Raw genomic sequence first — 25,557 nt, 5'->3', positions numbered from 1 at the left:
TGCTACCCAGAAAACCTGAAGATTAATCTAGCATCTGTAACCTCTGCCTCCATGCAACTACCTCCGGAATACCAAGACTTTCAGGACGTCTTCCAAAAGGAACAGGCCAACACGTTACCTCCTCACAGATCGTACGATTGCCAAATTGATCTGGTGCCCGGTGCACAACCCCCTTGTAGCAGGATTTATGCCCTTACCGAACCTGAGAATCTGCATTTGAGACAATATTTGGATCAATACTTAGCTAATGGTTTTATTCGCCCGTCAAAGTCCCCGGCATCCTCGGCTTTGTTCTTCGTGCCCAAAAAAGAAGGCGACCCTAGAACTTGTATCGATTACCGCGCATTGAACCAGATAACGGTTAAAAACCGTTATCCTCTGCCTCTGATCCCTGAACTCCTTGACCAGGTGAAGGACGCTTGCATATACACCAAGTTAGATCTCCGGGGGGCTTATCATCTGGTACGAGTTAAAGAAGGCGACGAATGGAAAACTGCCTTCCGCACTAAATACGGATTATTCGAGTACCAGGTGATGCCTTTCGAATTGTGTAATGCGCCGGCTGCCTTCCAATACTTCATGAAAAATGTCCTTCGGGAACTCATCGATGTTTGTGTTGTCGTATATATCGATGACATTCTGGTGTACTCCTCTTCGGAATCTGATCACAGAAAACACGTCAGGGCAGTACTTGAAAAACTGCGCCAACACAAACTATTTGCTAAATTGGAGAAATGTGTTTTCCATACCACAGAAGTCGAGTTTCTAGGTTTCATCTTGACACCCAAAGGAGTCCGAATGGACTCAAGAAAAGTGGATGCCATCCTCAAATGGCCATCACTTAGCTCTGTAAAAGGGGTTCAAAGCATGCTCAGCTTTGCCAATTTCTATCGCAGGTTTATCCTGGAATTTTCACGCGTGGTACAACCCATTACTGCACTCTTGAGGAAAAATAAACATTTTGAATGGTCTGAAGAAGCCGAGCAGGCCTTTCAGGATTTAAAAGCTAAGTTTACCTCCGCACCTATATTGAAACACCCGCGTCCAGATCTCCCTTATGTCGTCGAGACTGACGCATCCAGCCTAGCCATGGGAGCTGTCCTGTCCCAAAGAGATCCCGAAACCAACCAACTGCATCCCATAGCATTTTGGTCCAGAAAATTCTCGGCACCCGAGGTTAATTATGCAATCACGGACAAAGAACTGTTAGCCATTAAGTCCGCTTTTAAAGCCTGGCGGCATTATCTGCTTGGCGCTCGACATACCATCACAGTGATCACTGATCACCGGAATTTACAGTATTTGAAAACCGCCAAGGCTCAGTCATCACGGCAGCTCCGATGGACTTTGTTTTTCGCTGAATTTGATTTCGTGATTACCTATCGACCTGGCTGCAAGAATGGCAAAGCAGACGCCTTATCCCGAATTGGAATGGGAGAATCTGATACAAACTCAGAACCAGTACCAATAATTCCCAAACAGAGGATTCTAGGCATGACTTTGTTACAGACGCTTGAAGACATTCAAGCCAGAGTGAAACAACTCCTGGACCCTACAACCTTACAGGATTGGATACAAAAGGGATCAGACTTTACCATAGATAATGGTTTACCTTATTTCCAAGGACGCTTATTCCTGCCACATAAGGAATTACACGAACTAGTTATTTCCGGTTATCATGATGCATTAATAGAGGGACACCCTGGTATTGCCAAGACAGAGGAAAAGGTGAAACGACAATTTTGGTGGCCCTCTTGGCGAAAAGATGTTAAATCTTTTGTGATGTCCTGTGGTGTTTGCGCCCAAAATAAAAGTCAAAAGAAAAGACCACCCGGTCTCCTTCAACCTCTAGACATACCGCCAGCACCCTGGCACACCCTATCAATGGATTTTATTACAGACCTGCCTCCTTGTTCGGGGTACAATACTATTCTGGTAATTGTGGATTTGTTTTCCAAAATGGCCCACTTTATTCCTTTGAAAGGTTAACCTTCAGCTTCTGTCCTAGCCAAAGAATTCCTCGAAAATATTGTTCGGTTACATGGATTCCCATCTATACTAATCTCTGACCGGGGAAGCCAATTCATTTCCCACTTCTGGCGCAAATGTTGTCAAATGGCGCAGATCGACGTAAGATTATCGACCAGTCACCACCCTCAGACCGATGGTCAGACCGAGAGGACAAATCAGAACCTTGAGCAATACTTACGGTGTATGTTACAGCAATCTGAAAGCAACTGGAAAGACATTCTTTGGATAGCCGAATAAGCATATAATAATTCGGTACACTCTGGAACTGGCCACAGTCCTTTTTATACTTTATTTGGGCATCACCCTCGAACCTCAAACCTTGACTCACCTCAAAACCTCGCAATGCCTGCATTAGAACATCTGCATTCTACAATTACCCAAGCCTTCAAAGAGGCAACTACGCATTTACAACAAGCCAAGAGAAGATACAAGGAGAATGCTGATCTACATCGGAGTGAAGCACCTCCGTATCAGATTGGGGATCAAATGTGGTTAGCTACCAGACATTTACCACTCAAAGGGCCTCGAACTTTTAACCCAAAATATCTGGGACCTTATTCTATTACGGCAATAATTAACCCAGTGGCTGTTAAACTTGATTTACCAGCTAGTATGCGAATTCACCCTGTTTTTCATGTGTCACTTCTGAAACCAGTGGTACCCGGAACCCGACTACTCAAACCTCCAGAACCTATTCTAATAGATGGGGAGCCCAAATTCGAAGTGAAGAACATTTTAGACTCAAAAATGTTTAGGTCAAAACTATTCTACCTAATTGATTGGAAGGGATACGGACCTCAGGAGAGGTCGTGGGAACCCAGCGACCATGTGCATGCACCTCGATTAGTCAGGAAATTCCACCGACTCTTCCCAGACAAACCAAAATCCCCAGAGGGAACAACCTTGGGAGGGGCCTTGGGGGGGAGTTCTGTCATGATGCCCGCTCCCGGGGAGCCGGTTCAAGCCCTGCGTCCCCGAAAGCGGACATCCAGTCCCCAAGAAAGGACCCAGCAACCCCATATAGGGGCCCTTTGGACAGTGTCCTGGCGCCTATGGCGCCAGGCTCATAAAAGACATCAGTCGTGGCGCCATAGGCGCCAGGCTCATTATGGAAGTGCTTGGATGCACTTACCTGATGCAGACCATGCTGCAGGATCCCAGCCTCCTTGAGGCCTGAAAGGAACTACTTTACCTGTGGGACTAATTTACCATCCGGGCGTGGTCGGGGAAGGATACATACCTGATTGGAGGAAGGATACATACCTGGAACTTCTTCCAAGGCTATTTAAACCCCACCTGAACAGCCACACGTGCTTCGCGTTGTTCTGCATCTAGCAGCTGGACGCTCACCGTGTCTGCTCCTGCATCCTGACTTCTGCCATGCCTGCCAGCATCCTGGATCACCTGCAAAGGAAGAGAAGAAGAGAACAGAAGAAGGAAAAGTCCTTACCTGCTAAATCCGCATCCCGGAGACATCTCGCCGACAATCCTGAAAAGGAAGACTTTTATTTAAAAGCTCATCGCGTCGATCGCTGCAGCGCCGCATTCCACTCACCTTTACAGGGCGCCTCCATGTTCAGCAGCGATCATTCGGATTCGCAGTCACGCCCCAGCGCCTAGGGAGAAAAAGACCAGAACAAAAGGTGAGAGAGAGAAGGGAATAAGGGAAGCTAAATCTCCATGTTAAGACTTACCTGTTGATTCATTCCCTCTTCATTTCGGGTCCGCGCCGCATCATGGCATTTCCGGACCCCGGCCCCTAAGGGGAAAAAGAGACATCAGCGTTAATGAGCGAATTAAAAGACATTACCAAAAAACGCTCATTAAAGACTTACCTGATTTCTATAAGGATTTCACCTCTCATCTCGGGTCGGTGCCTGTTCCCCAGCATTCCGTACCCCAGCCCCTATGGGGAAAAAGACACTAGCATTAGTACATTAATGCATGGACACAAGGGGAACCTCTTATCAAAAAAACTTACCTGGAAGCCAAGCAAGTTTGGTTCTCACCAATCCGAAAATCCAGTGAAGTAACTGGATACCAACGCGCCCCTACATCAGAAGCAGGATGGAGTGCTCGTCCTTCCAGACCCTAAGGTGAGACACTACGAGGAATCACAGAAGGGTTTCGAGGAGGGTGAGAGGGGAAAGTGGGAGGCTGATTGCATTACCCCGCAGACAGTTAATCCCCTATTTTCGCCTACAGAAGGATACTTCTGCGAGCCAAGCCAGATTTGGGGGCCCGGTCCAGTCCGTCTTCCGAACCCTGCGCATCACCTTAGAAGAGGTCACAGCAGCGTGAACCAGGCCAGCGCCTCCGTGGGAGTCAGGTGAGCGTTACAATGGGGAAGAGTAAAATTATAATGGCTGATTTGAACACTACTGACTTAATCCAGGCTGCGAAAAGGTAAAAGGGACGTGGAGAGGAGGCTTCTGATGAGAGAGAAGACAAGATACTGGAACTTTTGACTAGGGTGACATTGGATGTGGCTGAGATAAATGAGAAGATATCCAAAACTGAAGATAGATATGTGGAACTGATATCAAGTATCAGCAGAGTTGAAACACACCTTTCTGAAATGGATGATAAGGTGTTGAGAATGGAGGATCATATAAGAGATTTGCAATTAAGAAATGATAAGTTACTTCTGAAGATCTCTGAGCAGGACCATTTTTCATGGAGCAATAATGTCAGGATTGCAGGTCTCCCGGAAAATATTGAGAAAGGCAACCCTATGGACTTTGTGGATAAAGCTCTAATTTCATTGCTTAAGCTGGATCCCAAAATAAGACTGGAGATGGAAAGAGACATAGGAGTTTGGAACCCAAACCAATGCCTGGTCAGAGGCCAAGGCATTTTGTGGTCAAATTTCTGAGATTTCCTGTTAAGGAAATCATTTTGAAGAAAGCACATGAGCTGGGTCATCTCTCACGGGGAGGTCATAGAGCCTTGATTTTTGGGGACTTGATTTGTGATGTTCTGGATAAAAGGAAGGAATTCATTGTAGCAAAGGAGAAAGCAAGAAGCTCAAGTATTACACGGTTTATCCAGCAATCTTTTGAGTTGTGAAGGATGGCCACTGTTTTCCTTCAATGACTGTAAAAGTGCTGAGGCTTTCTTGAGTGATTTAGAGAGTAAGCAGGAACCAATTGAAGCTTCCAGTGTTTCACAAAGGAGTGTGCCATCAAAAAATAAAAGGTAGAAGTTGTAGTTAGGCTTCTCTAGCAATTAAGTGGATCTTTTGGTCTGGTTTGAGCATTTTAAGTTTAACATTTATTTTTTCTCATTATTTCAACTGCTTTATCATTTTTATTATTACAATATATAAATATATGCCAACGGTAAAATATGGATCCTGGGAACTGTTATTCAACATTTCCGAATAGTTTTTTTTTGCTCAGTGGGCTCGGAGTCACAAGAGTAAAGAACCCTGTGCCCCAAGCCCCTAGCTTCATCAGGAAGTCTATCATTGAACAATAGTGTGGAAACATATGATGCGGCACGTTCGGGGCTAGAAGGATTCACGGGTTACATAATCGTTAGGGCTCGTGTTGGATCTTACGGAGGAGTATGGTGTATGGCTGCTCGTGTGGTGCAGATCGGGGAATGGAGAAAGGGAGCAGGTAAGCTTGTATTGTTTGTATTCACAGCCTCCCTTGCTGATTCACTGGATTTGCCTCCAACTTCTGTTATTCAACCAGACCTGTTTCTGGAACACGATTTTAGGATAGTCTGGAGCAGAGGGTGCATAGAGTGGTGTACTGGTCGCTATCAGATGACCTCGTAATCGTGCGGAATGGTGTTATGTAAGTGGTTTCAAGCCAGCACTCCACCTAAGTCAATGCCTAGTATGGGATGCCCAATTGAAACCCTTATTTATATATTTTTATGTGAAAAGTTATTTTATTTCTGGATGATGTACCCTTATATATCGCCCCTCCCTTTGAATCCCCCCGGTCTCACTGAACCAAGAAATAGGTTTGTTTTGGAAAGTTAAACGATTTATTTGAAGAATTGAACAATATATATATCACACTTTTATGAATATGAACAATATCTGAATATCACACTTATGAATATTTCTACAATGATCAGCAATCTCTTTAATCAATTAGGAAAAGGGATAGGAAGAACAATGTAGCAGAGAATAAAACGTTGTGTGAGTTCAATGAAAGGTAATGATATGAAATTAATGCAACACAGAAATGAAACTTTATATGAATTTAATCAAAGACAATGTGATCACTCTTTCCCCCTGTTACCACTCACTCCCCCCAATATGCAATATGAATAGATGGAATGAGGGCACACAGGTTTCAGGAATATACAATCAACAATGCAAGTTCAATCTCACTTCCCCCAGCAAGCTTTGAGAAAAACAGAATGATTTTAAACAGGTCAAAATGCTTTTAATTCCGATTTGAAATGAATGGGAAAAATGCTAAAAATGACTTTAATTTGCTAAATTGATTCAAAACTAGTGAGAGCCGCTTTGAATAGGTTCAGGTAGACACTAGCAATGATGTTTGAATGATTATCAGATTGAAAACGAAATTCAGAAGTTGAATGCAAGAAATAGATATTTTTATATGGAGTGAAATTGAGCCATGTGCAAATTTGCGGCAACTATAAGGAATGAGAGTGCAGTTCTTGATGCGATTGAAATTTGAGGATGTTAGCTTCAAAAGGACATTTAAATTTCGTTCCTAGCAGGTACGGTTCAAAGGTTACAGAGTTTTTAGCAAAGGTAGATTTTTCTCAAAAGAGTCAGGATTTCAAAATGAAAGATGCACTTTGGAAGATTAGGAACAAAGATTTCTTAACACTAGAGAGTCTATGGAGCCAGAAGCTACACGACAGCACAGCCACCGATCCAGAGGCGCCTCCGGATGGTCTCTATCTACACAAGACGCTTGCCTTTCTCCAGCAAATATATTAGCGCCCAGATGATTATCACTACGATTAACACAGAATTATGTGGATTAGAGAAGGATTCAGGATGGACTCAAGAGATTCTACAATGCAATCTGGATATGTTGGAATAGGTTGGATACGATTACTTTAAACTAAGAGATTTGCTATCTACAGTTCTATACTAAATACTCACAACTATGGTTTGGAATGGAATAGGCCCGTCAAGATCTGGTCAAAGGTTTGGCTGGAATTCACTCGCCACCGGACAGATCTCAGGCGCTTGGTTCTGCTCTCAGCAAGGCACTCTGGTCTGCACGGCCTCTTGAACTGGATCTGACGGGTTGGTTCTGGGTTACAGCTCTGCTCTACTGATCTGGATCTCGGGGTTCTAGCAAGGGTTCTTGGCCAGAAGCAGCAAAACAGCTCAGCCAGGCTGTTGGATTAGTTGGGTTAGGCCCCGTGGAAGTTTCGGTTGCAAGATTTTAATGGCCCGCTGAGAAGGGTTCAGCTTTTTGGGTTGGGCCTCTGTTTCAGGGTTCTGGAGTCTGGATATGGGTTCTGGAGTCTGGATCTTCCTTCAGAGTGCTTCACCAGTCGATCAGTGATGGGTGAATGTGTGTGTGTTGCATGTCCTCAGAAGTCCCGATTTATCCATTTTCCAAAGGGGTGGGGAGGCTGATTATACTATGCCCAACCCTCTAAGAATCTGATAGGTCAGAGAATTCCCTCCTCCCTGATTTGAGAAGGAACAGAGTGTCATGATGTGTCAGAGTGACACTGTGTTTATGGTCCAGAGAAAAAACTCCCCTTTTGTGTCTAACCAGAAAATCTATTTTGCATAAAAAACATATTCATAATATCCCCAACTTGTTAATATTACATATACACATCACAGATTAATTAAGGCAAGTCTCTGTTCAAGTCCCATCTTCATAAGAGTTTTGGTTCCCAAATGACAATTTTTCGCGCTTTTGGTTGGTTTCCCAATGTTAAATCTATACACATTTTTCCCCATCCATGCACATACCCTCTGGACATATTCCTGTAAATTTTCATATGTTTAACATAATCACAACTGCTACAAAGTCCACATTTTGATAGTTCAGTCTCTGAACATCGCAAACACTCCAGAGTAGTTTCTACTTGTGAGCAATCTTTTCATTTTAATAATCTCTAAATTCCATTTTTTTGCCAGTTCGGTACAATTTCTTATAAGTCTTTTCCTCAAACAATATTTACTGTGCTCTGTGAATACACACACCGGTTTGTCTCCGCCTCCAAGGTCTTGGCTGGGCTAGAGAGTCACATGGGCTTGTCTTCCTGGGCAGTGGTATCAGTTAACACCCGAATTAGCATTTCCTTTCAGTTCAAGGGAGTCCTTGTCTGCTAGCAGAACAACCGGCCAAAGTCCCCCTCCCAGTTCCTTTCACACCAGCCTGCCAGTTTCTTAGCATAGAGCAGGGGGAAAGATTCCTTTGTTGGATAAAAGGGTGTGGAATGTCTTTGAAGCCCAGTGTAGTTGGCTTTACTCATTTTGAAACCCAAGTTTAACAGTTTTGTCCTAAAATACAAATTACATTTTTAACAAATATCCACAAATCTCTTAATTTCAGCCTTCTTAAAATATAGGGATTGAATTGTAGCAACCCATCTTGCTTTTGATAGGAAGTCTCTTCTTTGGCATATTTTGATTCAATGTACAACTTTAAAATGACAGGTTTAGAGATCGCCAGCTTCTGACAGAGGTGAGTAACGGTATTGCGCCCATTTGCAACATATTTCTTTCAATCAAGCATCTTAAATGTGGATTTTGTTCTGATAAAATATGTTTCTGCTAACATTGTGCTCAGGTGAATTCTTTATATACAGTGATGTTTCACACCCAACAAGAAAAGTGGATTTATTGTGATGTTTCAGAACCATGATTTTTGCACTTTTCATAGCCAAGGAAAAACAGATTTTTAAAGCAGCTCTGTGTTTCCCTTGCAATGATATTTCTCTGTGGGCAGCCAAACGATGGGTTTTGCCAGTGGTCCACTGACATAGGCAAAAGTGGATTGGCAGCGTATTTTTCAGGTTCTCCTGCGCACTTCTGGGTGTTTTTTAGCGAGCAGAATGCTTTCCGGCGGCCATTTCTGATGTTTCTGATGCAAGCAATGCACATTGATGTTGCAGGGCATGGACTAGTGGGTTAGAACATCCCACAGTTAACGGGTCCGCATCCATTAGCGGAACCCGTTAACCCATTCCGCACGGGTCGTAATGAGGCCCTCAGTGTTCTAAATAATGTCAATAATATGATGGTCCTTTCTCAGTTTCAATTCCCAATCGATTTCTGGATTATGTCCTCAATGAGTCCGGTCATTTTTCTTGGGCAAACATTAGCCTATGGATGTACCTCTCAGAGTTCTCTTTGAAAATACTCCTCACTGTGTCCCATTCATTCCAGCAAAGATATCTTAAGAGAGTGGTAAGCAGTTTGGTCATCATTGTTGAGCTCCAAATAAGCAGCCTGCAGGTCCCCCAAATGACGACAGAGAGGTTTTGCCAGCAACTTCTGATACTCATCCAGATAGGTCTCCTCCAGGCTGTCACATTCCATCTAGGTCTTCCTTCAGACCCCAGGGTTGATATGCAGGGTTCCAGTATTCACTTGGTAAGATCCTTTCCTCACAATCTCGTCCTTCAGTTTATACTTAGGTCTCATCATGACCTGGTTTCTCAGATTTTCTTAGGCAGGTCTCATAAGGCCTTTATGATCAGTGTTCAGAAGAATGATTCAATTTCTTAAGGTTTATTTGAACAGCTTTAGGTTTTACATGTTAGTATCAACACTCACTTAGGCAGGTGTCGCCATAACCTGCATTATCAATCATTACTTGGACTGGACTTACTCTGACCTGATTGAACAGTCTACACCATAACCTGGCTTCATCAGCATTCCCTCGATCAGGTTTAACGTGACCTAGGTGATAAACCTTCACTTAGACGGGTCTCACCAGGAACATTCACCTGGGTATGTTTCATCATGGCCTGGATTATTAGAATTCAGTTCATCTGGTAGCACCACGACCTGATTAATCAGAGTCACTTGGACAGGTCTTAGCATGACCTAGACTATTGGCAATCTATTGGGCAGGTCTTGCTGGAGTAACATCATTCAATTGCTTAGGTTTCTTCCTTGACCTGTGACAAGGTTTCCCTCATTGTATCTGGGGACAGAAAGTCAGCAATTCCATCAGCAAAGTCACCACTTTGCTCCACCCTGCTCTGGTAGGAAGTGGCGAGGAACACATCCCCTTGTTCCTGGTTTGCTCTGAACTTAGCTCCGGCTGCCACTTTGCTTGGTCTTTCCTGGTCCTCTTTGTAGCTCCGACACATTTTCCTTCTTTGTATTGCTATTAGTACACCGGTATGACTTGCCGGGATAGGATATGATATGATATTTTATTTATATTGCGCATATACACAAGTGTTTCAAGATGCGATGAGGCGAGGGAAGGGAACAAGAGGGAACAAGACAACGATCTTACTAGGCCCATTGACATTGAGATCGCGCAAGTGCAGGGGAGAGGGAAGGGGAGAAGTGCCAGGGGAGGGGGAGGAGGAGCAAGGGTTAAGTGCAGAACACATAGGTGATAGATGAGTGCAAGTATAGGGGGTTGTAGGGTTGAAGATACAGCTCCAAGTGCAGGGTTGCCAGGGGGGCAGTGCAAGTTTGCAACTGGGAGGGCAGGAACCAGAGCCCGTGGTTCAGAGGTAGCCAGGTAACCAGTGCAGTATCAGATAGGAGATCAGCAAGGTAGCAGAAGAGAGAAGGCAGAAGCAAAGAGGAAAGTCTTAAACTGCTTCCGGAACGGGAGATGGTTCTGCTCAAGTTTTAGAGAGGCAGTGAGCCTGTTCTAGAGGCAGGCGCCGGCCAAAGAGAGAGATCTTCCCCCAACTCGTTAGTTGGAAAAGCGCCTAAAAGCAGGGTACTAATAGCAATAGAACCATCGCGGGGTCATTACCGTTCCGGGAATACCCCCAGGGCTACGTTAAGGCCCTCTCTTTGCACGGTCTACTATCTTCTAGCAGTAATGGCCCCCTCCTTGAGTTCTATTGCTTAAATAGTGCCTTGTATGTATGAGGGTAGTGTTTTCGTAGGAAAATGAAAAGTAGGATCAGGATTTATGAGCCACATGAAATCCTTATACCTTCTTTATGAAAAGAGGTTTGTGAGTGAGAGTTTGACTATTTAATAGAGCTGTTTGTTCAAAGCACAATGCAACAAATGATCTCCAACTGAGAAAATAAAGTAACTGAAAGATGTTTTCATAACTATGAGAACCAGCGAGTGAGTGTTCCAGGATTGCAACACAAGTACAGTAATAAATGTAATGTCAATGCTCTTTGTGGTGGCTCTTTGTGGTGGAAGAATTCTAAGCAGAAATAATGCCATGGTTACCCGCAGGAGGTACGCACACAACCCAAGAAAGGAAGTTGTGAAATCTACTATAATTAGGATACAGGTTTCCAGCGTGTGTTGTGTGCCTTAAATAAATAGAAGTTTACATGCAGAGAAAGACTTTTTTACACATGCCAACTGGGTTCTGTACTGTTGGATGATTAAGTTTTCACATTTCCTGGAACACACCACAATTTCCCATGGGTTTTGGGATGCTAGCATTGGAGTTAATTGGAGAGGAGTGCATTCTAAGCATCACCGCTGTCTTACACAATCATGGCTGACTTTACTAGAGAATAGGGGAAGTGAGAGCTGCATTAGTCATCATTATATGCGACCTTTCAAGCTCTAAATCAGATCCAGACATCCGCACTCTCTTTTCTTATTTTGGCACTAGCATTTCTGTTCGGAACAGGATCATGTTGTATGTTGGAATTTTTGTAGCACACATCTATTGATATCACACTCACAGATCTGCAGCAAACAGTACATGAAATATATATTTCCTCTTATGCTTGTAACTTGCACTTTCCTGTGTCCTAAAGACAATGTGGTCTCAGACACAGGCAACCTCCACTACACCAATTGGTGGAGATATGACTGGAAATGGTTGTGGATACTGTGACAAATTGAGGGAATTTGGGTTCCATGTCATTTCATCGTGGGATGTTTTTTCGCAGGATTTCACATTTTTTACTATTATTTTTGGGGGTTCCCCCCTAAACCCACCATTATCTTTCATTTATATTTATTCCCAAAAACCCACACCCCATATATATAATTTATTAACCCCCCTAAAAAATTCAATGGGTTTTTTCCCCAAAAAATTTACAACTAAAAACCCATTGAAAAAGGGAAGTCGTACCCCCTAGGATTAGAGGCAATTGGGAACTCACCGGGAGAGACCCTACTTTTGGACACAAGGACTCGGTTCCCGTGACGAACTCCTAAAGACATCCAAGTTATGGCTTACATAGCATAGTCTACAACATCAGAGACTTTTAAAAATCATGACTGGGATGAGAAAACTCTGAATAGAGGCCACCATCTTACTATAACATCCTACTGGAAAGGAGCCTGGACATTTAAGCACCAATATCTCATCTACTGCAAAGATGAGGTTAAATAATGCACACTTTACGTGCCTAAGACAGAGAGGCGGAGTTGTCAGGCGACCCCTGCGGAGGCGCTTTTGAAACAGTTGGAGGATGCACCACCATTGATATGATATATGATATGATATCATATGGTATTTATAACGCGCCTATCCACAAGTGTTTCAAGGCGCGATTGAATGGCACACCATGCGTTTTCCCTTAAGGTGAGCTGGGGTCTAATTAATTTCCGACAAGGCCGCCGCCAGATCGCATTTAGCCACTCTGCACCCGGCGGTCGGCGCGTTGCAACCCTTTTGCTTGCTGTCTTTGGGTAAGACGCTAGTATTCCATTGTCTTTTCGCTCAACACTGAGCCTTTCCTCTTTCTGTTCCATCCACTGTCTTCTCCTCGTTTTCTTTTGCTGTTCTTGCACAGCATCTTTCTGGCTTCCCTGTCTTCCGGCTTTTCCGGCCGGAGCTCTCCCTTCTCTCTCTCTCTCTCTGTCCTTCCGTGGCTTCCTGTTTTCTTAGCTGCTTTGGGACATCTCTGCCTTTCCTCTCGAGGATTGTACCGTGCGCTTATCTGGTTAGCGTGGCTGCTACTCTCCCATTTTTTCCAACACCTTGGCTGTTTTGGTTCTCTTCATCCTCCTCTATCTGGTCTCATATTGTCCTAGCCCTCTTCATAACAGTCCTCTCTTCTGGGAGTGACAGTGTTTCACTTACCGGCTATGGCACCAAAAGAATTGGTTGCACTTTGGAAGAGTTTCTCCACTGGTGCCTCCCATTGGACTCCGTATCTTCATAACTCAAGGCTACCATAATCTCTGGCCCGTCCAATGGAACCACAACCGACAGGGTTTTCTTTCTGTCTTTTCAAGGCTTTTTCCCCTTTTTGTGGCATCCTCAGAGAAGGGGCCACTAGCCTGCCAATTTCAGTAGGCAGGAATAGTGGCTTCTCTCTGTGGGAGACCATACCTCTACCAAAAGAAACGGAGCATCAGACAGATAGGAAGAGACAAGAATCTGCAGACAAGTTCCAGTGAAACAGGTTAGGACGAAGAGGTGTTATCTGATGTAAGTGACGAGCCCAGTGAACTTGGCAAGAGTCTGCACAATTCTAAAAAGCTGCGAGTTTGAAACTCACTGGAAGAGCAAGAAAGATGCCGAGAAGAGACCAAGAGAGAGGTCGAGAATCTAGAATCTAGAAATATGGCATCAACCAGTCACAATACGTCCTAAGCAGGGCAACCAAGAGAGAAACTCTGGGACATCCCGAGACACAAAGTCAACCAGACACGAGAAACCCAAGGAATGGTAACCGAGATCGAGAAAGGTTGGGACACTATATCAACGCTGTCACACAATAAACACTAAGCAGGGAAACTGAGAGAGAAATGCTTAAACACCTGAGCCACGCAGCAGCCAGATGCAAGAAACCTGAGGAAGGTGAGCAGAGAAAGAGAGATAGAGATGCTACAGGCAAAGCGCAAACCCAGACTTAGAAGGCCGTGGGGCGGGAGCCAAAGCAGAGTTGGTGGCGAGACAACAGAAATCCTGTGGTGTACTGTAGGTCCCTCTAACATCACTAATACCACTGTGCATGTAAGAACACAGCGTGCCCACAAGCTTGTCAATGGACAAGGGTATTGAAGATAGAGAAAAGGCCCGAAAGAGAAGGATAACGCTTAAGGGTAATTTACGACTTCTGGGGAACCCGAGAAGAGGTCCACAATGAAAAAGGCTCCCAGAAACAAGTCCCTTCCAAATTAGAGGTAACAGGGATAACGGCTGCCAAGAAAGGACAAAAGTATTGAGCTTGTCTCAGTTTAAAGTATGAGGAAAAAGTCTCCCTTTGAGGAACTGAGCTATGGAAGTTATAGAAGAAAAGGACAATAAAAAGTGGAAAGCTTTATGGACAGTAATACACTGGGAAAGGGAGAGAGTCACAAGTCAACCCTTATAAGACCAAGACAATATAAAAAGGAGAAAGTAAAATGAATCCCAGTTTAAAGAAAACAGACGAATGACACTAAATAAAAAGCAAAGAGTGCAAGGCAAATCTAGCCCAATTGGCTACGAGAGAAAGATTATTCTGATCCAAGGAAACAAGAAGAGGTTATCAAGAAGGAAAAACTAGCATCCACTCTTGAAGGGTTACAAAGAATGTTAAGAAAGATATCCAGTGACTAATTTAAGATTGCCTATTATTGAAGAACCTTACAAACTGGTACTAAGAAGTACCCTCAGAATAAGAACGCCATTCTCCTCTAAGTTAGTTTATGAAGTGGTGGTGTCAGATAGGCTAGTTTTTGAACAGCCACCTGTGTTCCTTTTGAACTGAAAATACCTTGTTGGCATAGTAGTGGCAATGCCACGGCATGAAACTGCTAAATCACTAAAATCTCTTATTCCAAACTCCTCCGTCATACTACCCAATTAGACAATCCTAAACAATATTTGCTCCAATCAGGAGCTTTGTAAGAAGCAAGTTGGATGCCTAGCTTTCCATTTCCCTATCTTTATGGGTGATCCTTTCTGGTTTAAGTCTATCTGAATTAATCTTTTCTAATTTGACCAATTTTATTTTGTTAAAAAATGCGGGGGGAGACCCCTCTCCACTTCTCCCCACCTTAACCTTTTGGACATGCACAACTGATGGGCGAGCATCTTAGTTATGAATTAGGTATTAGCATACTTGATCGCAAAGCAAATTGACCTTTTGAATTTGACCTATTTATTTTTGTTTTTTGGGGGGGAATTTCGGTCAATTTTAATTAAATCTATATGTGGGGTGGGGTAAGGGAATAGGTTAACCCTCTCTACCTCAACCCCTCTACTGCCACCCTCTCTACCCCCACTCTCTCTACCCCATCAACCTACCCTACCCCCACCCACTCTACCACCACCGATGCTACCCCACTATTTCTACCCCATACACCCTACACTCACTTTCTCTATGCCCACCCACTCAACCTACCCCTGCTCTTTCTACCACCACCCACTCAACCTACCCAGCACTCTCTACCCTCACCCACTCTATCCCCCTCTCTCAACCTACCCACCATACACCCACCCTCTCTACCGCCACCACCCTCTCTACTGCCACCACCTGCCCTACCCCCACCCTTTCTACCAACACCCACACTATCCCCACTCTCTACCCCCACTCACCCTATTTTCACTCTCTCTACTCCCACCCACCCCCAACTCCCACACTCTACAACCCCCACCCACCCAACCTGCAGTCTCTCTACCCACACCCACCCATCCTACTCCACTCTCTCTACCCCCACCCTCTGTACCCCCACCCACCATAATCTGTCTCTACCTCCACCCACCATATCACACTCTCTCTATCCCCATGCTCTCTATCACCACCCACCCTACCCCCACTCTCTCTACCCACATCCACCCAAACTACCTCCACTCTCTCTACACCCACCAACCCTCACTACTGCCACCCTCTCTACCCCCACTCTCTCTTCCCCCACCAACCTACCCGACCCTCACTCTCAATGCCCAGCCCAACCACCCCACCCCCGCACTCTCTCTCCACACCCACACTTTCTCCCCCTCCCACTCTACCTCCACTATCTACCCCAAATACCCATCTTACCTCAACTTGCTCTACTATCAGCCACCCTACACCCACTCTCTCTACCTACATCCAACCCCCAGTCCCTCTACCCCCACTCACCCCACCCTCTAACCCCGCTCATCCTTCTGATCACACTCTTGCTTTACTTCTTACCCTCTCACTCTCAATATGTCTCGCTCATATTTTCTCATTAACCTCATCAATGGCATCCTCTCTCAATCATTTCCTCCCTTGCTCTATTCTCCTTCCTTCTCAGTCTCTTGCACACCTGTGCCCCTTTTCGCATCTTCTTTTGAAACTTTGCAATCCCCACCTTGCACCCGGGTGCCTAAAAATGCAAAATGCAAAAGAAAAGCAGTATACGCCAAAACTATTGGCTTTACCAATGCTTGTTTATATTGAAAGCAGTAGTCTTAATCCATTTTAACGAGTCTTCCGCCTCTCCACCCTGGCAGGCTCGACCTGGCCTATAGCAATGCCCAAACCAAAAACATCAAAATGCTAGTGTGGGCCAGTTTTTTTGGGTCGAAGTGGCTCACTTTTTTGGCCAATGGGGGCCAGTTTGATGAGTTAATTCACCATGCAGCTATTTGTTTTGACCCCGGTTGCTGAATACATATTCATCTCATTTTATCAAAAAACTCCACCTTGGGTACTATTCAACCAGTTTGCTACAAAAAAAAATGAATTGCCATTTGCAACTGTGGGCTACTTTTTCATTGGTGCCGAGACAATGTTATGCCCCAGTCCTACCCTTCCACCCCGGAAATCCTTTGGGCTCCCCATTTTGAAGAGCACTGGATTAAAACAAGTGTTCTAATATCTGGGCCACAGGACACACAAAACCCACAATAGGGTAAGGGAAATTTTGTTTGCACTGACCAACTCCGCCATCGGATAGGCATGAAACGTTAGAGGTGGAAACATCTGTTATTAGACAGTTGTCTTGTGGTTTGGCCTTTGTTCTTGGCAGGGGCGTTGTTAGGAGAGGGCTGAGGGGTTTCAAAAAAGGAACAAGTTGTTCAGAGAGGAATTGCCATAGCATTTCGGTGCTGGACTGCCCATGTGGGTGGGACAAAGACTGATATGCAAATGGATATTTCCCATCTGTGAAAGGTACAGTGAGCAAAAGGCGTGTGCTGCAAACTCTCATCTCAGAACAGGTTATCATGCCATGTTCTTTCTGGAGAGGAGCACCTCCTACCTTTTTTTGAAATATTTGCAAGGAACTTGGAGTTGATCACCCTGAGTTACCTGGGGGCACCAGACGTGGACTCCCTGCTCACTGTGCTCAGAGAGACAAAGCTTCACCTCACTGATGAGGCCCAACAAGGCTGAAACACGTGTATGGGGTTGCTTTTGGTACTCTTGTTCAGAGAGGAATTGCCATAGCATTTGGGTGCTGGATTGCCCATGTGGGCGGGACAAAGACTGATATCCAATGGATATTTCCCATCTGTGAAAGGTACAGTGAGCAAAAAGCGTGTGCTGCAAACTTTCACCTCAGAACAGGTTATCATGCCATATTCCTTCTGGAGAGGAGCGCCTGCTACCTTTTTTTGAAAGAGGGCTGAGGGGACTATAGCCCTCGGTCTTTTGGTTGTAGCCCTGGATAGAAACTCAGGGGCTACACCAAAAGGCTAGCTAGTGCTGAGTCCCAACAGCCCCGACATTAGCATAGCCCCGGGTCTTTTCCAGACCTAGCAAAACCTCTGGTTCTTGGTATGCATGGGTTTAACCAACAAACTGAGTAAAAAGAAGAAAAATATTGTGTGTAGTATCAAAACGGCTTGATAGGTTCCTCAGAATTCAGAAGTAGTCATTTGCCTACTTTAGATGGCTGGCGCGGGTGTGTTTCTTTCTTTGTAAAGCCATGGTCTGTGCTTGCACGTGTGGTGCACGTGTGGTGCCTGTTAAGTGAATGCGCATTCTTCTTCACCCGGGCTGAATGGCACGTGGGTTGTGCTTAGGTGCAAAGATATACCTTTTGAGCAAAATGTGGTTGTTTGTTGAAATTACTATGGGGCACTTTAAAATAGTGGCAAATGGAATTACTGTTAGTACTTGCAGTAAGCATGCTGTCCTTCAAGGGATATACAGGGTCTGACAGGGCTCCATTGGTGTTTACATATCACTGTGATCATTTTCATATATGGTAATAGCTCATGCGATAATGGTTTTGTGTGGTGGAAACTACCTCCACACAAAACCAGGAGTAATATACTAGGTGTCAGTAGACTATACATTTGGTGGTGCAGTAAAAGCAGCGGTAATCCCAATGCCATTGCATTTTACCACATTGTCACACTTTTAATGAGATCCTAAGACATCATTTTGAGACTGCACAATGAGCATCACATAGCTCTGTCGTCCCAAAAGAGCTTAATGTTCAAACAGATGCTTGTCATAGAGACGACGTGCACGCAATGTTCTCCATATCACACTAAGCACAAAGTTAACCTGTCCAATTAGGGAGGGCCTGGCAACCAGTGCAACGATATATAGCCCATGCCCAATGAATTGCAGGTGCCACCTATTTTTTTTTATTATGGTTGCCATCACATACAAGATATTCAAATAACCATTAATAATAAACAAGAACAACTGTCATTATATAAATAAGAGATGTCAACAAAATTATTTAACGAAGTGCAAATGATTTACAACAATATCTGGTATGTGTAAGTAAAAGGATGTAGTAAATATCAATAACGCAATATTTGTTTATATAAAAGAAGGGGTAACGAAACAAAAAACATAATGACCGGCTATACACATAACAAACAAGACAGACAGGATGGAACACAAACAGAAGGAGAAGTGGGGAGGGAATAAAGACATATACAATGATAGTATTAGTGGCAATCTGTATTAGATAAAAAAAAATCATGAAACAGTTGCCATTTCAAATTATGTTTGCATAGTAGAGCAGGAGAGGAAGCTATACAGTTTTCTAGCCTATGGATGTTACAAATATTATTACACCGACACTTGTAATGAATGCGTTGCATATTTTTCCAATTAGTAGTAATGGTTTGCAGTGCAACTATGAGACATAAATCAAAAAGTTTTTTGTGTGTGCTCATTGGTAATTGCAGGTTGAAGGAAGAAGCTCCCAAAGATGAGGAAGTCAAAACAAAAGTCCTGCTGTGTTTTAAACATTAGTTTGATCGTTTGCCATACCGAAATCCAAAAGGGTTTAACATGCTGACATTTGTACAGGTGGGGGAGCAGGGGCCACCTTACTGCAGGCATTCACACGCACACAAACATAAGACAGGAGACAGAGCTTGTCGCAAATGTGTTCTCTTTTATTTAAACTGTGCCCTCAACTGCCAGCAACCCGGCCAGCCCCTCCCTAACCCGCAACGTCACTTCCCCTTTGAGAACAGCCCACAACGGCGGACTTCCCACACAACGATGTGGGCAGGCTGCAACTTAGGCCGTTACTCCACGGCCTGAGATCTCCCGCCTTTTTAACTCAACGGTACTCTCGTGTCTCTTACCCCATTTCTTCTATGAGTCTCTTCTGCTTCATGCGGCTTCTCTGAGGTCGTCGAGACCTCTCTGGGGTGGTGGGTTCTGAGCGTGCAGGCGTGCACCTTTCAGGTCCTTCATCTTCAGATGCCTCGCTGTTTCCGAGATAAGGTTTGTCTGTCACGTGCCAGTCTCGTGCTTGTTCGTTCGATCGAGTGGGGTCATCACTCTTTTGAATTGGGAGATGTTCCGGATTACTGTGGAGAGCCCTTGTCTTTCCGCGGTGACCATGGCACCCCTTCTTCCTGTTACTGTCAGCAGCTCAGGGGCGAATGTGGCATCTTCCTTCCTGCCAGTTGCCTGCCGCATCAGCGCCTGGTCGCCGGGTTCAATGTTTGACTCCTGCGCCTTCCTACGTACATCTGCCGTTTGCTTCATGTTCTCCTTTTCCTAATGGTTTTTTCTTTGGCTTGACGCTCCAGTGGTGTCAGGGGTTTTGGCGTCGGATCCTCAGGTAGTCTTGTTTTGATGGGTCGCCTGAACATCAGGTCCGCCGGGCAAACCCCTGTGGTACTGTGTGGGGTGCATCTGTATTCCCGTAGTAGTTGGTATAAGGCTTCTTCAAATGGTTTGTTTAGTATGGTGGCAATTTGCACTGTTCTTTTGACATTGGCCATGAACCTCTCTACGGTACCATTTGCTTGGGCCATCTTGGTGTTATCTTTCTATGATGAAAGCCCATGTACCTGGCGAATTTCTGGAAGTCGGTACTGGTGAAGGGCAGGCCGTTGTCCGATTTTATCACTCTGGGGATTCCGTATGCTAAGAGCATGCGATCCAATGCTGGGATGATGCATGTGGAGGCTGTGCTGTCTACGATCTGTGCTTCAGGGAAGTGTGAGTGTTCATCCACTAGTACTAGGACATACGTGCCGTTTTGCATGGGTCCAAACAGGTCTACTACCAGTTCGTCCCAGACTTGGTCTGGCAGCTTAGACATTTGCATCGGGCTTGGGTGTGGCGGAGGGGCGAGTTGTGCACACGTTATCCATCCGCCTACCAGTGAGTCCACCATGGCATCCAGCTTTGGAAACTATCGTTCCAGGACCTTGGCTGTGGAAAGAGCTTTCAGGAAATATCGGACAACTAGAAAGTGAAATTGAAACGTTAGAGAAGGAAATCACAGATATGATCAATGTAGACTCTTTCACTGAAATTCTAGCAGATATCAATACAAAACTTGAAAGTTACGAACAAGACCTCGAAGCCCAAAAAGTCAGGAAGTTTCGAAGAGATACGTACGACTACCTGAATAACAAAGTGTACACCTGGGCAGATAAATACACACAACCAAATACAAGACCAAATAAACCAACTAGCAATAATAGCAGCTCTGAGTCTGACACTACGGAACCAAGATCACAGCAAGGTAATGACAATCAGACGGCAAACGGTTCAGGAACAGACACAAGACAACCTTAACCTTCTAATGCAGGTACTGGTGTTTTTTGAGAACAAAGAGGAAGAGGACAAGGAGAGGGAAGAAAAAAGTATCAAGGAGTGCAAACCAGACAACAAACGAGTCGAAGTTAGATGTGAACCTTTCCAAAAGAACCCTTTCGAGTCAGGAAATCCAAACTTTGGAGAAAGGTTTGAAATTTGTGCCTACTCATAGCACAAATAAATTCCAGACAAACTAATACGTAAACTTAAACTTAAGATGTATTTCGCAGAAACAGCCAACGCGTAAATTCCTGATACAACCGTTGAGTACATGGAATTTAAATCAAAAAGTACGTTTTGTGCACCAGTTCATGTACCAGCCATAGATATTTTCGAAAAAATGGTGATGAAAGATTTAGTCCCAATAAATAAAATCTGAACAGAGGAGAACTTTCACAAATCGAAAGTTTGTTTATGGATGATTCTATAACAATTCGGCCAGCGGACAAAGGTGGAGCGATAGTAATACAAGACACTGAAGATTATCATAATGAATTCTTAAGACAATTGGCCGATACAAAGACATATACTTCATTGACACACAATCCCACCATGGAGATAAAGAATGAACTAGAATCACTTCTAGATGACGCACTGGAAAACCATTGGATTACCGAAAAAACAAAATCATATTTATTTACATCACACCCCAAAATGCCTCATCTGTATATCCATCCCAAAATACACAAAAGAATGGAAAAACCTTCAGGATGACCGATAGTGGCTGCAACAGAAAGCATTCTGCAACCCCTTGGTACATATATTGATTATTTTTTACAACCCATCGTTCAAGCAACTCCCACATTTGTTAAGGAGACTACGCATTTCTTACAAATACTGAACTAAATTGAGTTGGAAGATCAAGACATTTTGTTCATCATAGATGTTGTAAGCTTATATACAAGCATTCCCCATGATCAAGGCCAAGAGGCAGTCCAAACCCTCTTGCTTCAAGCTAGGCAGATTGACACAAATAAAGAGTTCCTGATGATTTTGTTGAAATTTATATCTATGCACTCCTGCTTTGAGTATGACCAGAAGTACTACAGACAGATATCCAGAATGGCCATGGGGGCAACCATGGTGCCAGCATATGCTAACTGTTTTATGTACTAATTCGAAATCAAAAATATTCTGGATAATACAAGATAGAAACCATATCTGAAAACTTGGGTTTGCTGTATTGACGATATTTTCGGAATATGGTCAGGAGAAAAGAAAGACTTGGAAATGTTCCTATCATATTTGAATGGTATAGATACATGATTACAATTCACCCTAGAGATTGGGAATCCCAATATACATGACTTGGATGTACAAACAGTGATAAATGGAAACAGAATTAACACAACACTTTACACAAAAAAAAACAGATTGGAACAATCTCCTACTTCGCATGAGCTTTCACCCACCCAATATTCTGCATAACCTACCATTTGGACAAATGTTAAGGATTAAACAAATCGCCACTGATCCAGAAGACTTTGAGAGACAATTGGAAATACTTCAAGAGCGATTGAAGGAGAGAGGCTACCCACAAACAGATTTACAAACAGCACGTGAAAAAACAGAAACACAGACACGTGATCAACTTCTCACCAAAAGAACAGATTGACAGAACCCAGAACTTGTATTCATCACAACATATGCCATACAAAGTAAGGAAATCAAAGAATAATTTGAGACGGATGGAATATACTAACAAGTGATACACGGATTAAACAGCACGTAAAATATGAGTGAGGATTAACGAACACAAATCATGCATATGCAATAACAATTTGACTTCAGCAGTAGCAAGACATTTCAAGGCGAATGGACATTCCATTACTCAATTGAGGTTTGCAGTACTGGAGGTGCAATCGACCAAAGGATCCAACAAAGACATGAAAAAATGGAGGGCTCAGCAAGAAGCTTTCTGGATTGAAAGATTAGACTCATTGTCCCTTGATGGAATTAATGAGGACTTTGATTTAAGTTGTTTTTTGTGATTTTACTCAACATCAGCAACCTAGCTACCAATGAACAATGTAAATTATCCCTAACCATACCCTCTTCCACGTGGTTCTTCACTGGACCATTTAAGTTCTCCACATACTATTTAAGTAATCGCCAGTTTGTGTGACCCAATATTTTATCCCAGTAAAACAGTGTCTTGATGGACATAAGCTACGAATAACAAACCGTTTAGGTATTATAGTAGATGTATATGAGATCAGTATGATACGTGTGCATCACAGTTATTCGGTGGTGAATTGAATAATTGATTCAATTGATTAATGTCTCCTCAACGCGGAACCCGCAGTGCTGAGATTCCCCTATTCAAGATTTTCTGTTGAATTTTGAAAAGTTACGGTATCAGCAGCGATATCACACTTGTTTGCTTTAAATTATTACCCCATGCCGTGCATTTCTTCTACCAACACTGTATAACAGAACATATCCCTGCAAGTACCTTCTTTACATTACGAGCCATCACAGACTTCAGAGCCATGTGGCCCACGGGGCCCTAGATTTGTCGTGTTGCGCACGTCGAATGGGTTGGGCATGTGCATCACCTGTGCAGTCCCTCCCACTGCTGGTGTCGGAGCGGGATTACCTCCTGCAGCTCCATCCGTTCCGGAGGTTGTGGCCATGGATGCTGATGATGAGGCACTAGGTGCAGATGATGATGCCTGGTCTGTCATGATGAGGGTTTGGTGGTGTGCCTCGTGGTGTGTTAGTGGAGTGACGCTTCCTTCTGTGGTGTGGGCATGGTATGGAGTGTCTGCTGAGTGAGCTCTTTTCTTTATATAGCACTTTCAGTCTTTTGATGGTGTGTCTCCCGGCAAATAGGGCCACTGCTGCCTTGTCTGTTAAATATGGGGTCTTCCACGTGGGTCAGGCACTTCTCATGCTGTGGAATGCCTCTCCTGGTGTGATCCCAGGTGCTTTTGCAGTCTTTTCCTCACTTCCCTTGCTCCTCCCTCACATGCCGTTCTGTGTGGAGAGAAGGGGGGTTTCTGTGGGCCGGGCCTTCTCACGGCCTTCAGTTCCTTGTTTCTGTGGGCCGGGCCTTCTCTCGGCCTCCGGCTCTTTGTGGGCGGGTGGTGCGTCCGCTGTGCTTTGGAGCGCTGTCTGCGCTCTCGCATGTGCTGCGGGCGGGGCTGGCAGCCATGAGCGCTCGTTGCGGCCCCAAGTACTCACGTGTGGCGTGGCCTTGTATCTGCGCAGTCTACTTTGCCGCCTGAGTTGGTGAGGGGCGCCAATGCGCTTAACTGCCTGACAGCAGCCCTCAGCATGCATGGAGTTCGATCTTCGTCGCCAGTGTACAGGAGTGGGGAGCAGGGGCCTCCTTACTGCGGGAATTCACACGCACACGAACATAAGACAGGAGACAGAGCTTGTCTCAAACGTGTCCTGTTTATTTAAACTGTGCCCTCAACTGCCGGCAACCCCGCCAGCCCCTCCCTAACCCACAACGTCACTTCCCCTCAGGAACAGCCCGCAAGGGCGGACTTCCCACACAACGATGTGGGCAGGCTGCAACTTAGGCCGTTACTCCACAGCCTGACAACATTCAACAAACATATGTTTAAAAGAGCCTGATAACAGAGATCAATTCCAGCAGAGGTCATTGGGTAACAGGCCACATTTGAAAAGGGAAGCATGGGTAGCAAAGGTTCTATGAAGGAAAAAGAATAGGGTTTGGGTTAGACTGGCTGACCAAGTAATTCTCGAGATGCATTTCCACTGTGAAGGCCAGTCATATTGAAGGTCCGGCAGTATACAGTCATCTTTCCGATCAATATGAAACGGACCAGCATCTGGAGTTGCCATAAGAGATTTATAAAAGAAAGAAGCAGTACAATTCTGTTTAAGTATATAAAACAATCTTAGTACATCGGGTGTATTGGAGTTATGAATAAGTTGATCGTAATTTTCAAACAGAGCAGTAATAATAGTCAAGTATTTTTTCATGGCAGATGCAGGAAGATGATATTTGATAACAACGTTTTCAAAAACAATAGGAACATCATGTGAGAAGAATTGGTTACAGTATTTAATATTTCTAGACAGCCATGGCTTCCACAATATCGATTTGCCTTTCACCTTAATCAGGGGAGTAAGCCAAATAAAGGGAGAGGTAAAGGCGGACAATTTGGCAAGAGATGGGAACATATATAGTTTAATATATAGTGCAGATTAACTTATACAGGAACATTTCATAGGTTTATTCTTACTTTTGACAAGGTAAATATCCGATAGGAGAATTGGGGAAGCCACAGCTTTTTCTAGCAGCACCCAATTGGGAGCGTTTTCCAATTCTTCTTGAGTAATCAACGTTTGTACTTGTTTAATATCAAAGGCTATGTGATATTTTCTAAAATCTGGAAAATAAACACCACCCATAGAGCAAGGTATATTTAGTTTACTAAGTGATATTCTACGTCTTTCTTTACCCCATAAAAATGTAAGTAGGAAAGAGTCTAAGGACTTGAAAAGGAA

The sequence above is a fragment of the Ambystoma mexicanum genome, chromosome 10, assembly GCF_040938575.1.
Source record: "Ambystoma mexicanum isolate Mex_15411 chromosome 10, UKY_AmexF1_1, whole genome shotgun sequence".
NCBI lineage: Eukaryota > Metazoa > Chordata > Amphibia > Caudata > Ambystomatidae > Ambystoma > Ambystoma mexicanum.
The sequence above is the reverse complement of the archived record's forward strand: the minus strand, read 5'-3'. Positions refer to the sequence as shown.